At 45.8% G+C, this 15,709-nt stretch overlaps 1 protein-coding gene across 1 annotated transcript in view; it reads right to left on the bottom strand.

Annotated features, from left to right (window-relative positions):
* The window catches only part of LOC112073351 (CUGBP Elav-like family member 2), a gene marked incomplete at its 3' end in the record, with an annotated part of 91,475 nt that overhangs the window by 74,433 nt on the left and 1,333 nt on the right, over positions 1 to 15,709 (bottom strand). The gene's annotated exons all lie outside the window — the stretch shown is intronic.

The following is a 15,709-nucleotide window of genomic DNA, read 5'->3' as shown; positions in this document are numbered from 1 at the left end:
CATACGTCCTGCTCCTCCAGCATACTGTACCTGCTCCTCCAGCATATACCTGTACCTGCTCCTCCAGCATACTGTATCTGGCTCTCCAGCATACGTACCCTGCTCCTCAGCATACTGTACCTGCTCCTCCAAGCATACTGTACCTGCTCCTCCAGCATACTGCTACCTGCTCCTCCAGCATACTGTACCTGCTCCTCCAGCATACTCACCTGCTCCCCAGCATACTGTCACCTGCTCCTCCAGCATACTGACCTGCTCCTCCAGCATACTGTACCTGCTCCTCCAGCATACTTGCTTACCTGCTCCTCCAGCATACTGTACCTGCTCCTCCAGCTCATGTGAGATTCGAGAGGTGGTGTGTGTCTGTTTGTGTGTGGAGCTTCTATTTCCTGTGAATTGTCTTTTAGAATTTTATTGATGGCTTGAGACGATTGAAGCTCACACACACACACACACACACACACACACACACACACACACACACACACACACACACACACACACACACACACACACACACACACACACACACACACATACACAAGACACACACACACACACACACACAGAGACACAACACACACACACACACACACACACACACACCACACACACACACACACACCACACGCCGCACACGTGAGCTGGAGGAGCAGGTACAGTATGCTGGAGGAGCAGGTGCAGTATGCTGGAGGAGCAGGTGCAGTATGCATCCTCACGTGAGCTGGAGGAGCAGGTACAGTATGCTGGAGGAGCAGGTACAGTATGCTGGAGGAGCAGGTACAGTATGCTGGAGGAGCAGGTACAGTATGCATCCGAATGTGAGCTGATGTATGCACAGTACAGTATGTGCTTTCTTGGTTACGAGTGAGAGAGAAAAAGAGAAAGGGAGAGATAGGACAAACAAATCTATTCATTAAAATCAGAATCCTTTGCATTTGAGCTATTCCCTACAGAAGAGAGGACTATAATCAGTTATTCTTTATAAGGCGAGAAACCAGAGCTAGAGGAAAGGAGAGAGAGAGGGATAGAGACAGTGCTTGGGGACATGGTAAGGTCTCTACTTTGTATCCATCCTCTCTGTTTTGTCTGTCTGAGTGGAGAGCATGACATCACAGAGAGGTAAGAGTAATGAGCCAGTCATTAGTGGTTCATTTCCCCGTGTCTCTCTCTCACACCCGCCAAATTAGCCTGCTAATTAATCCAACCCAGATTAGGACACAGAGGGCTGGGCCAAGACAGCCCCAACACACACTCACGCACATACATACATACTTACACGCGTGTACGCCCTCCCACACACACCTAAGATCCCCAGCAGTGATACATCACCCCCGCTGACGACCGTTCCTGAGCCGCACCAGCTCAAAGACATTTTTCATTATGACCCAGCCTCACACACACACGTTTTCATCAGATGTTGACATGAACCAGTAATGTGCGGTCCACCTAACTGAAGACATCATCATACAACCGGGCGCACACACACACTCATATGTTTCAGTCAGGTTAAATAAAGGTGAAAAGAAATGAAGGTTAACAAATCAACTGTAGGACAATGGTACTGATGACACGCTGACAGTGCGTCTGTGTATGTAAATTGCCACTGGGGCTGAAGGCTGCTATAGACATGCATGTGAACTAGCTACTGTAGTAGACAGAATGGAGAGGCATGTCCCACTGGGGGAGGAGAAGATGAGCTTCTCTCTCCCTCCCTCCCTCCCTCCCTCCCCACAGCAGGTAAGCCACAATTCAAATCAGAGGCTCCTCTGCTGTCCAGAACGGGCTGGCACTAAGCCACATCCTGCCTGACTGTCAACCCTCCCTCTTTTTCTTCCTCTTACTCCTTTCTTTCTCCCTCTGTGCTCTCACACCCTCCCTCATTGAGCTTCACGTTTTGATTGTCTCTCTGTCTCTCTGTCTCCCTGTCTCCCTGTCTCTTTTCCTGCCTCACATTGCCCCACCTCTCACTCGCTCCCTGTTCCTTTCACTCTTTCCGCTCTCTCTCTCACCGTTCTCCCTCTCCCTCCCTCTCCGTCCCTCCCTGTAACTCTCCCTTCTCTCCCCCTGACACACATTTCTCATGCGATCCCATGTTCTCTGTCACATGAGGTTTCAGCTGTTGGACTCATGATTTGTGTGCTTTTTGAGTAGGACGGAGGGATGGAGGAAGTGAGGGCTAGAGGGAGTGAGGGCTGGAGGGAGTGAGGGCTGAAGGGAGTGAGAGCTGGAGGGAGTGAGGGCTGGAGGGAGTGAGGGCTGGAGGGAGTGAGGGCTGGAGGGAGTGAGGGCTGGAGGGAGTGAGAGCTGGAGGGTGTGAGGGGAAGACAGGTGTGGTCCACCCGTGCGTAGGGGATGATGAATGGGTGTCTATTGTCAAATACTCCCTTCCACTGATTCACTGAAGGAATGAAGGGATGAAGGAATGGAGCAGCTGTCTCTGGGGAGGAGGAGGGGAACGAGGCAGAGACTGAACGGAGGAGTGAAGTAAAGAAGGAAAAACTGAACAGGAGAATAAGAAAGAGGAAAAATGATTTCCCCCGGCCCGATTTCCAATAGTCTTTTCCTTTCCTGTTTCCTCATGACCACTGGTCAAAAAGCAACGTGATGCAACCTATCCAGTCTGTTCACTTATCCGTGATAATGACGGAAAGGAGATGAGGAGGAAAGGAGATGAGGCCATCTTAGTGTACCGCTGAGCCTCCCAGTGAGAGGTCTGACTGGGTCAGTATCATGGTTCCTCAGGGCCAGTGAAGTTCTAGTCAAGTTTGGGATCCTACACACACAGTCGATCTGGGGTGAGGGGTCGCACATTTCCCAGGGAGCYCTTTATTAAGAGGACCACCGCCTTGGCGTTAGAGTTAAAGGGGGCATTTTGGGCCCTAGACACTTCCACAACCCCCTGTCCCTTCTATGTGATCTGAAACCACTGCTAGGCATTGCAGCGATGGCTCCATCTAGTTCTGGGATAAGCTAATTAGAGCTACCAGCAGTCTTTTCAAGGTGGTGGGGGCTAGAGGAAGTAGCTAGAAGCCGAACTGGAACGGGGCCAAGACTTCCTCTGTGAGCCAAACTCTGAGTACACTACCATCGGTTCACTAGACTTATGGGGGATCTGCCATTTCAGGTCCATTGAAGAAGAAGAAAAACATCATGGAATAACATTCTGAGAATGAAAAAAAGGTAATGGAAAAAAAACACTAGAGTTCTAAAATCCTAATAGAGCCATTAAACAACCTGACACAGATAATACTGTGGTATATGATATTTCACAACAACACATAACTGCTCGCTAGGTAAATAAATAAATAGCTGAGATATAAAAGTGTGTGTTTGTGTAAACAGTAACTGTTATCTGCTGGAGCTGTCCGCCTCTCTGTGACTCGGTGAGAAGCAGCATCGTAGCGAGGCCACAGATAAGTACCCTCCAGTTAAAACTTCCAGATTACCCAGCATTACCGGCACTATGGTGCGGTCCCCGCGGTGGGCAGCAACCCTCAGCCGTTGACAGAAGCTCCCCCCACCTCCCCCAACCCCTCTCATTATAAATCCAAAGAAGGTTGTGTGAGGTAAAAGGTGGGATGTCACTCACACACACACGCACACACACACACAGTACTGTAGCAGGGCCTGGCTACAGAGGCAGGTAGCCAGATAGCACACGCCACTAAATGTCAGATAGGAGACAAAATACCCTTTAAAAACAGGCAGAGACATTCTGGGTTGGAGGCTGGAGGGAGAGAGAGAGAGGGAGAGAGAGAGAGAGAGAGAGAGAGGAGGTAGGGGAAGTAAAGGCTAGGAAGAGGTTTAGGAGGAGAGCGATAGGAGTCAGGGATTGGGGAACGGAGCGACAGAGGGATGGAGAAATGGCGTCGCTACGACTTTGAAGGTCTCCCAACCCCCCTTGGTTGTGTGTGTGTGTGTGTGTGTGTGTGTGTGTGTGTGTGTGTGTGTGTGTGTGTGTGTGTGTGTGTGTGTGTGTGTGTGTGTGTGTGTGTGTGTGTGTGTGTGTGTGTGTGTGTGTGTGTGTGTGTGTGTGTGTGTGTGTGTGTGTGTGTGTGAGCAGGGGGCGTGCATAAAGGCATAGACACTGATAAATGAGAGGGCTGTGTGAGTATAATGGACAAGTCAGTGGAGGGAAACAGCTCGATGTCTGATGGGATCAAACAGGGTCAGAGTGTCTTCAGCCACTGGAACGAGAGGTCACACACACAAAGGCCATTTGGTGAGGCCCGTTTAAATGTGCAACATTTAACAACATAATGAGAGAAGTCATGAGATGGCAATAGAGCTGAGGGAGGGAGAGAGGGAGAAGGAGGAGAGAGGGAGAAGGAGGAGAGAGGGGCACATTCTCACCATTAGAACATGGGCCATCAACAGCTAACGCTCTAAGCCGAGGGGACGTAAATGGGACAGGGACTGGGAGCGCGAGTCAGCTGTGCGGGCGGAATAACAGACCGCGATCATTATGTCTGCCTGAAAAACTCCCTTTGTCCCCATTCTAGGAATTTTGGACTTAAGTGAATTAAGTGTCTTGTTGTGCACGCAGTATAATCTGATTTCTGTCCCTCTTATAGCAGAACTCGTGCCGCAGACCCCAAATCGAATTTGAGCAAGCAGAGAGTTGTAAGTCACTGCGCATTCCGATATGGCTTGAATGAGCTTGTGTGTTTTGTCCCACAGGTTTTTTGGGGGGACATTTTAAAAATGCATTTYGTGCAATTCTACACAGTTTGACATGACTTATTATAACTCTCTGAAGGGGTATTTTGAGGCGTATATGGAGAAGCATTTTCAAAACACAGTATAAGTGAAAGAATACGTGGAGGGGGAAAACAGCTAACTTCCTGCATTTGAACACATTTTGCCATGGGGCAGAGAGAAAAATGTACAGTTTTATAATGCTATTCCACACATTTTGTCAGGAGTCTGAGATAACATGTTGATGTTATAAAGTAACTGTCTAGTGAAAATGACACTTTTTTTTAAAGTTAATATTCTGTTAACTTATACCCAAATGTTGTTGACTCGTATTTGTGGCCAAAGCTTAAATTGGAGAGAAAAAACACAACCTGTCACAAACAAACCATTTAAAAAATGCCTGCTATTTCCTTATAGAGGATGATGTCATCCTTCTGAGGAGGATGAGCTGGCCAATCAGTGGTCTACTGGCATGAATATTTTTTATGACCAATATACACCCACACCATTCTGTTGTTGGGGTACGCCCACACCATTCAAACACAGAAAAGCTACTTTTTAACATATCCTACATAATTACCATTTTTTTCAAGGAAAACTATTTCACTCATATTGTAATTAATTATAGGTCATATTTCATAGAAATCTGGAAACAATGGACAGTTACTTTAAAGGTTGACTTTGGGCCAAAACGCAAAAATAAAGGCTTTAAACTGTATAACTGACCAATGTACCATCATAGCAGGTCATTTAATGTTTTTTTGGGGGGGATGAATAAGATATTTGGCTACAGAAGCTCCATTTACCGAATTCTATATCTTCCGTCCAAAAACACATTCTGTGAAATGAAGTCCACACATTCTGGAGGGGGTACTGGCTAGCTACAAGTCACTAGTTTCGCTAACAAACTAATTATGTTGGCCGCAGTGCGCATGACCAGAAAAACACATCCACGACCCAAAGGCACACCCCATTTATGTTTGAAAATTGAGAAAGAGTAGGACTGTTTATTCGAGCCCAAAGTCGACCGTTAAAGCTAATTTCCTGCAATTCTACTCCTTTTGCCATTGTTTATGGCATGTTCAAATACTTTCTGGGGGCCTGATTATGGGGGGCTGGGGGGGTCTACCTGTTCTAAATATTGGGGGGGGCATGTCCCCACAAGTTCAACTATGCTCTGATCTTTTTCACTATGGATTCATGACATACAATAAAATACACAGTCTGCAGTGCAAAGCTGCTGTCAATATTCCCTTTCACATAAAAGTAGCATAGAGCTAGTCCATAAATGAATTATTCTCATATTTGCAAACAAAGATGTGCATAATGACAAAACAATGCACAAGACAGCAGAGGTGGCATGCGCGTTAAATCATTAGCATGTGACACACACCACTGTATTTAGGGATGATTAGAGGGGGAATAGGGAGCCACTCTGTCCCGCAACATGTGCACTCACCCTGTCCAAGCAACCCCGCTCCCCACTGCTTAGCCTACCCGAGCGAGACCCTGTGACATTTTAATGGGCGGCTGCCGCAAATATCTAAGAAGTTCCCCCCGTTATTCTGTGCATGTAGTCGATAGCAGCAGGCGAGGAGATACACTAGACAGGCTACATGAACAACAATTTGACGACAGCTGATAAAGGACCTTTTTAAAGACGCCGGTCTTTCACCCATCATTATTGTCCTGTCTATTAGGCAGCGTTATCTTGTGCTTTACTGTCGGGCTCGCAGCAGTCTCGTTTTATTCAACGTCTCCATCGATAACAAATGCCCCACATACACAAACTAACAGCATCGAATAGGGTAATTCTGACCCAATTCCAGTCTCTCTAAACACAAGCGCAAACATTTCCACATTGGACAGATGTTTTTCATAACCACAACCATATTCGGGAAAAAAAAGGGAGAGTCGGCAACCGGGAGGAGAACAGGTGAATGACTCACATTCTATCGCCCGGAACCAGCAAGCGGCTCTCCACCATCATATCGGGCAGGAAATCCAGATTGTAGGATGAAGTCATGTTGCCCTGGCTCTGTGTCCCTCCGTGTACAGGCTGAGGATCCGCGCTCTCCTCTCTGCTCTGCTCTGCCTGACAAATATACAGTGCGTCGCTCTGCTCTCTCAGCTCTCCCAATTCGACAACTGCGCCTGGCCGCGGAGACGGAGAGGGACAGGTGCAAGTGCCAGGGCCTCCCCAAGGCAGTAGACACACACTCGGCAGTTGTCACATCCTCTTCTTCACCCACATTAGTTATTTTTTCATCTAATCCTGTCTGAAAATCCGCTCTGCTCAGGAAACTGTCGGGCTGTGGAATGCAGGTGCCGGGTCGGGAGGCGTGGCGGCCCCGCGCTGCAGCTAATCTTTAACCATTAGAAACCGTTATGTGCTAGACACCGTTATACCGGTTATTCCCGTGCATATGGGAAAATTATCAGTCAGTGGCTATTCTTCACAGTAATATATTAGGGTCATTATACTACAAAACTAACGATAGCCTAATAACTGCAGCAATAAAAGCCCACCCAAAATGTATGCCTATGCAATATTGAATTGTAGGAGGCTAAACAACAAAACTCGATATTTTCTGCCAGAAAGAATGCTTCGATTTAGTGACCTCTTTTCCACGAGGCGTTAACAATTCCATGGCCCAGCTGTAATCAATGTATATGATCGAATGCGCAAGGAGACGTGGCTAAGTACACTCATGAAGACGTGGCCAAGTATACTCATGAAAACCACATTTTATATTTCTCATCACTCAAGGCACTTAACATGGGCCATACAAATGATATATTGTTTAACGCAGCTAGGGCGGCAGGTAGCCTAGCAGTGTTGGGCCAGTAACCGAAAGGTCACTGGTTCGAATCTGCGAGCCGACTAGATGAAACATCTGCCTATGTGCCCTTGAGCAAGGCACTTAACCCTAATTGCTCCTGTAAGTCGCTCTGGATAAGAGTGTCTGCTAAATGACTCAAATGTAAAAATGTTAATGCCCATGGTATTTATTGTTCAGTAAATGTGTCGATCGTATGGGTGTGGATGAAATAAACGGGATAGGAAGCTGCTGTGCCCCCAAAACCAAACGCCTAGGAGTCAAAGCGCCCTCTCTGCTCATCCCTCCAGGGAATAAAAGGGAGACACTATAACAAGAACGAGTCTTTCTTGGCAATAGATGAAACTCTCTTGGGGAGAATTGAACAGGAACTGGGTCATGTGGAGCAAAAGAGTGAGCACACAGTGTACAGAGTGTGCCTGTTAGTGTGCAAGGTGGTGTGAGCCCAGGCACAGCTCTAGGGATAGTTTTATTTTTTGCACATAATGGTTAAGGTCAGTGTATGGGGGGAGAAAACTGATCCTACATCAGTACTTTAGGGCAGAAAGGTCCCTGGGGTGCAAACTGTACGGTACTGCATGTTTCACCGCACCTGACCCCTATATAGTGAAATAGGTCATAAGTAAACAACATGCTACTATATATAGCAGCATTATATAGGATAGACGCGGTTGTCACGTTGGTATGAATGATTTGGGAGACAGGTGCTGGAATGCGTAATAGGGGTTTTATTTACACCCAAATTACGGCGTGCCGTGTAAAGGCACGGGGACGAAGACCAAACAAACACTATACAAAACACAGGGTTGAAACACAAACAAAAGAGCGAGGAGTACCTCGATTAAATAACAGAAGAGCACAATGACTAACACACCGGACGAGACCTGTAATCATCTGCGCAATCCACAATGGCACAAAAGCCAAAACACACAGCACAGGTACTCACACGACCAACGGACATTGGAACAATAATCAAAGGCACACGTATACAATTACTAATCACTGGGAATAGGTGCCAGGTGTGCGTAATGAAAGTTCCGGAGGGATCCGTGACAGCGGTGAAGAGGTCAATGGGACGCAGTCCATGTAGGATAGAAGGAGGACGCCGGATTGGCGCACATTCAACAGATTTGATCTAATAAAATGGATTTTCGTCAAATCCGTCATGATTGATGTATTGTAACAGGCCCTCAATGTGGCTACTAAAGTCTGATATTGATATATTTGGCTGTTTTTCATGGATAACATTTAGTATGTTATTTATAATGAGGGATACTTGGAGAAAATAAGACCTCTCTGAAATGAAAATGGATGGCCCTCCCTTCTGTAAAATATATTTTTACAAGCCTAATCTTCATGATTAATGTTCAAACATAGATGTCAAACAGTATCACGATTCTGGTCTAATGCTTCTAAAAATGATTCATGGAGCGCAACTAGCCTTGCACCTCACAGATTGGAGTGGTTTCTCCGAACGCTTGAAAAAAGAAAGTCAACCTCTCCTATACCCAAAATAATAATAATAATTAAAACAAAGTGGATAGCAGAGAACATACCTACCATTTAACCTCACTCATAGACCAGAGCCTTAGGTATGCCATTTTAAAAACTTTTCTTTGTTTTGTAAGCATTACATGGCAAAGTAGCCAGAAGGTTGTGGATTCACAAACCACCGCTGGACAAGGGTAGGAGTGAAAATATCCTGCTTACTACAAGTTTAGATAGCTGGCAGCTAGACTAACTTACCAATCTAAAAATGTTTTGCTTACGTGGGCTAATTGAGTGACTGCTGATGCACAACCAAATTTAGAAATTGCACCTTGTGTATTCTACTATTCCAACGCTCAACAGTACGTTGAGACCCTGATTGAGTTCCCCAAAACATTGGTCTGCGGCCCCGGGTCCTGGGCCGCCAGTTGCCCATCCCTGGCTTATAGTATAGGCTATGGATCATTAGATTGAGACCAGACTAGGCACACTTGATATTGCGTGCCCCCCAGCAGAAAATCATAGATGAGGGGCAGCATCAGGCACACATTGAGATATAATAAGAAACTCATTCTCAAACACAGCTAAATTACATTTAATCAATTAAACATTTCATGACCCTCCCATGGACAAATKTAAAAAAAATACTTAACCCTCCCCCTGATTGAAATTGAAAAAGCATGACCTTCCCCCATTTTCCCCCGGGTAACAATTGTGTACATTTCGACCGCTCACTTAGAAATAGTCCCTTTACAGGTTTAGAAGAAGTGACTGCTAAATGCTAACTCCTGTTCGTATACAAGCTGGTTAGCATAGTTAGCCTAGAGAAATCGCTGGTGGCAGCCAAAGTCGTTTTTAACTGTAACACAGTTGATGTTGACGATGACATGAACATGTATTTGGGTTGACATCCATACATACTCCAATTCTTACCTCAACATGTGTGAAATACACATGTAAACAATAGACTAAATGTAGGCACATTTGGCCTGGGGGGCAATGAGGAGATTCGAGAAACTTTCCCCCATGGCATCTTACCCCCACGTATTTCCATGGCATTTCCATTCTTTAGGTCGAGATCCATTGACTTCTTTACCACATCTATGATTATAGTTATTTCAGATATTCTTATGCTGTGAAGGAATGACGTTCTCACAGGATACGTGGGGTGTGTGCTTGCATGTACAGTATGTAGTTGTGGCTGTGTGTTTGTGTGTGTGTGTGTGCGCGCATGCCACATGCGTGTGAATCCGGTGCTATCTTGCAAAACTCCAGACACCTTTTCACTTCCACAGCTGAGATACCAGTGCTAGTGTAAAATAAACAGGTGCACGGAAGACTTCACCAACCACATTGGCATTCACACACTCTCACACACACTTTGCATTCATACCTCCTTTTCTGTAATGAAGTAAGTTTAGCATAATGTGTCCTTCCTCGTAACACAGCACATTAACAGTGTTAACAATCCAACATTCACATTAAATGAATCTACAGCTTTAGAAAACACAATGAGCAAGTTTAATACACTCACACTTACTCCTTAACCCCTGATCTAGGAACAGGATGAGAGACAAGACAGAGCCGAATACTCTCACACTCCTTCCTAAACCCTGATTCAGGAATAGTGTCAGCGAAAGACACAGGTAATCTCCTAGTAGTAAGATATAGCGGCTCCAGTTTAAATGAGGGGTCACATGAGTTTGTGTGTATGTTCGTGTATGTATGTATGTATGTATGTATGTATGTATGTATGTATGTGTGTGTGTGTGTGTGTCGTGACCCTTTGTCTGTAATGTGTGCATCTCTCTGATGCCCTGTGGCGAGCAGGCCTTGACCTAATGACCTCACTATTTAAGGCCTTTACAGAAACCTAAACAAATAAGTGTTCAACTGCCTGTTAGGAGTCACCGGTACAATAATGTCCACAAGCCCGAGGCTTCCTACCATTATCACACACACTATGAAATGTTTAATTGTCGATATAATTGCCATGTTCTCTGCCGGAGCTGCTAACCACCTTTCATCACCTTGTGCTCTTTGTCCATGTTTTCTCCTTCTCATTCTCTGTTTTCATAAAACCGTGTCTTACTCAAAGTAGAGAGGGACAAAAAGTCAAAGGGGGAATTATTGCCTACCCACACACCCACACATCCAACCCTTACATACAAACTTATACACAAACACCCATAAACACACACACTCAGACACACACACTCAGACACACACACACACACTCAGAAGTCATACACACAGTCACAGTCAACGCTGCTGTTCTATTATATACTATTGATTCGACTACACACTTTTTTTAATCAATAAGGCCCAAGGAAGTCTGGTATCTGGCCAATATACCACGGCTAAGGGCTGTTCTTATTGGCCATATACCACAAACCCCAGAAGTACCTTATTGCTATTATAAACTAGTTATCAACATAATTAAAACAGTCAAATAGTCTGTTTAACCATGACATTGTTGAATACCCCTTTCTGATTGTCTTGAAGGGCATTCCAGAACGTGCATTATTTCCCTGTAACACACGGTATATTTGCACGGTAAAATTGAATGGCTCTAGTTCATTTTTACATGTTTTGTTTGAGCTGCTTTTGAAAGCAACAGTCAAATTGAAAACATTATTGGTATTGTTGAATTGGATTTTCATAATAGCAAGCTAGGTCTGATGGTTCGGTTAGCTGTAAACTGTGTATTTGATTTGATTGTGTTTTTACCCCCCCCCCCTCCATTTTCTGTTTCCCAGGGTTGTGTGTTCTTTGAGCGTCTGCTCAGGGCAAGGTCTCCCTTCTTCGCTCTCTCCCCCCAACCCTTCTCTCCAAACTCTCTCTCTCACCTCAGGCTGGGGTACAGCTGCCCAACAACACAGATCGATCACATCATGATAGACATAGAGGGAGAGAGACAGAGAGGGAGAGAGAGAGAGATGGAGAACACACCACGCAGGACTAACAACGATCTGAACCAACCTCTGTAACATACCATGCAGCAGGAGTTCAGACAGTACAAACACCTCCATAAGACAGAAYAACCACTACCGTTACATCATCAAAGTGAGACACTCCCAAAATAATAATCATCACCCTTCCTCTGAAGCTTCCCTGCTCCGCTTCTTTCTCTCACCCAAAGGATTGTGGGTAACAGCGTGCTCCACTCGTGATGAGTGTCTGTTTTTGAGACGTGAATATTTAATGTGAGYTCATGAATAAAGCAGGAGAGCAAGCAGCTGTGATTGAGGCTAAGTGGACATGGGAGGAACCTGCTACAGGCCAGCTACAGACAGACAAATGCTCAAATGCTACACACATGATGTGTAAGTCAACTTAAATAGCAATAGAGGAGGTATTTCTTCTCTTTAAACACAGACCCAGACCCCCCCCCCTCTCTCAGTCAGTGATCTATATTGGTCTGGTTCATGTTTGGAACATAGTGTTCTAGAATGTCCAGACTCTCTCCTTCAATCTGATTGGCTTGTTGGTACGGTTCAGTAGGTCTACCTGTGAAGCTGCTTCCCTATATTAATCAATGCTCCATGACCTGTTTAACACACGCACGCACGCCCACACAGACAGACAGACAGACAGAACCAGACAGACAGACAGACAGACACACAGACAGACAGACGACAGACACACACAGACACACACAGACACACACGACAACACACACACACACACACACACAACACACACCACACACACACACACACACACACACACACACACACACACACACACACACACACAACACACACACCACACACACACACACAGACAGACACACACACAGACAGACACACACAGACAGACACACACACACACAGACACACACACAGTGGGGTTTTCTAGGACATTCGAACAAGTCTCTGGCTGTTGAGCAAATAGCAAGTGACTTGAGGGGTGACCCTCATACCCTGATGGACTGAACTGTAGCTGCCTGCCTCGGTCTGCCTCAGGGGTCTGGTGGTCTGGTCTACACGCCTTTAAACTGAACTGGGAGACAGAGACAGAAGAGGAGACTGTCTAACTTGACCCTTCCCCTTACTGCATTCCTCAGCTGTCTGGACTGTCTGGACAGTATCACACCAGAGAACACTGTGCATTGTTGAGCTCAAATGATCTGAGTCGCAATAAACTGTTCAACAACAACATACAGCAGGAAACTTCACTGTAAAGGCTGAGCTGTTCCTTGCTATGCTATACTGCTGTGTGTTTGGCTAGCCAGCCTGTCCTGTGTTGTGTTAGCCATAGACCTGTAGTCCCATGTTGGCAGTAACTGGGATAACTATTCGGATAATCCATCCTGTGTTAGCTAGACCCTTAGTGTCTCTGTTGTCACCTCCCAGACGGGACTAATATTATTACTAAAGGTAATACAGAGACGGGTGCATGTTTTGGGAAGAAAAGATGTCCGTGCACTGTTAAACATCACCAGGAGGGGTGTGAGTCATGTAAAACACTGTCTGTACACACCTCTCCCCACAAACACCCACATAGGTACACATTCAGTAGTACAGTGTCCTGTATGGGTGTAGGAGGATAGAGGCTGTCCAAAACACCGTCCAGTCCAGCTGTAGTGCAACAGAGCGCGCTCCGGCTGTAATTGGCCATCGCCACGGTGACAGAGAGGAGTTAAAATAAAGCCGGCTGGCTGTGGGCCCTCCATTCATTACACATCCCTCTCTCCATCTCCATCCAATCTGTGTTGCCCTCTTTCTCTCTCTCCCTCGCACACTCTCCCCCTCCCCTAACCACCTTCTCCCTGCACCCCCCCTCCCCCTCCCCTCTGTTATTTTCCTCATTAAAGTGGGACCTAGGCAGTAGCGGTCACTGCCTCTCATTTATTTTCATTTGAAACTGGTGCAGCTCCACGGATCCTCTGGGGCTGAGCAGAGAGAGAGCAGGATGGTGTCATTCTGATAACAACCACCTAGCACACACACACAGGTGTGCATGCACGCACACACACAAAGGGGGGGCGGGCAGGGTGGAAAGCAGGAGAATAGAGAGAAGAGGGTAGGCTAGACTCCATATTTGGATTTTGGGTGAAAAATGTGCCGGTTTCGTTCCGGGTCATATTTACAAAACAGATAAAACCTTTTCAATGTTTGATCACAGAATCTCCAACTCTCCTTCTCTGTATCTCTCTTTTCCATCTCTCTTAATCCCTCTTCCCTCGTTTCCGGAATTTTTGGGGGGTTGTTGAAGATGTCTGCTTTGTTTATTTGGATCTCAGTCAAGAGAGCGAGGTGAGGGAAAAAGGAGGGAGGTGAGGAAGAGGGGGGAAATGGGGCGGTTACAGAAACATCCAGCTCCAACGAGACAGACACAGACAAACAATAAGTGCCAGCCAGCCACTTCAGTCTGCCGTACTCTCTATCTCTCTCCTCCACATTTAAATCTCTCACTCCTCCCTCCACATTTAATCTCTCACTCTCCTCCAACATTTAATCTAACTCTCTCCTCCACATTAATCTCTCTCCCCCCTCACATTTAATCTCTCTCTCTCTTCCACATTTAATCTCTCCTCTCACTCACATTTAACTCTCTCTCCTCCCATTTAAATCTCTCTCTCTCCTCCACATTTTAATCTCTCTCTCTCCTACATTTATCTCTCTCCCATTAATTCTCTCTCCTCTCCACATTTAATCTCTCTCTCCTCACATTTAATCTCTCTCTCCTCCACATTTAATCTCTCTCTCTCCTCACACATTTAATCTCTCTCTCCTCCACATTTAATCCTCTCTCTCCTCCACATTAAATCATCTCTCCTCCACATTTAATCTCTCTCTTCCTCCACATTTAAATCTCTCTCTCTCTCCAATTTAATCTCTCTCTCCTCCACATTTATCCTCTCTCTCCTCCACATTTAATCTCTATCTCTCCTCCCATATCTTCTCTCCTCCACATTTAATCTCTCCTCCTCCCACATTTAATTCTCTCTCCTCCACATTTAATCTCTCTCTCTCCTCCACAATTAATCTCTCTTCTGTCCCCTCCACATTTAAATCTCTCTCTCTCCTCCACTTAATCCTCTCTCCTCCACATTCTAATTCTCTCTCTCTCTCCACATTTAATCTCTCTCTGTCTCCTCCAACATTTATCTCTCTCTCTCTTCCACATTTATCATTACTCCCTGATTTATAGAGATGTATTTTTGCAATATAAACCACATGTACCTTTTGAGAGTTAATACTATTTAAAACATGGCTGCCTCATACTGATGAACACAGCCCAGAGTGGTAAAACAATAATATATCACACACTCACCCTTGTGTATTAATGCTTTTATGGGACAATAAAACCAGGACAGGGATGGATGGGCCTCCTCTGTAAGCCCAGTCAGCATTAAACCAAGCGCTCCCTTCTAAGTGTGCTTCTCTAAGTGTTCTTCTCTAAGGTGCTTTCTCTAAGTGTGCCTCCCTAATGGCCTATGGGGTAGCGTCTCCTTTTAGGGCCTTCCTGTTGGTTTAGAGAGCACAGTTATGGCACCTCTCTCTCATTATCCAGGACAGAGAAGGTGGAGGCAATGGGCTTAAAATAGTCCCGGGCCCTCATGAATCTGCCCAACCACCGCTACAGCAAAGGAAAGAGCACGTCAGAATCATTACGCCCTGTGTAATCGCCGGCCCACCTTTTTCAATAAGGAGAGTCAGGCTGGGTCAATT

The sequence above is a fragment of the Salvelinus sp. IW2-2015 genome, unplaced genomic scaffold, assembly GCF_002910315.2.
Source record: "Salvelinus sp. IW2-2015 unplaced genomic scaffold, ASM291031v2 Un_scaffold2239, whole genome shotgun sequence".
Lineage (NCBI taxonomy): Eukaryota > Metazoa > Chordata > Actinopteri > Salmoniformes > Salmonidae > Salvelinus > Salvelinus sp. IW2-2015.
This window is presented reverse-complemented; position numbering and strand designations above follow the sequence as displayed.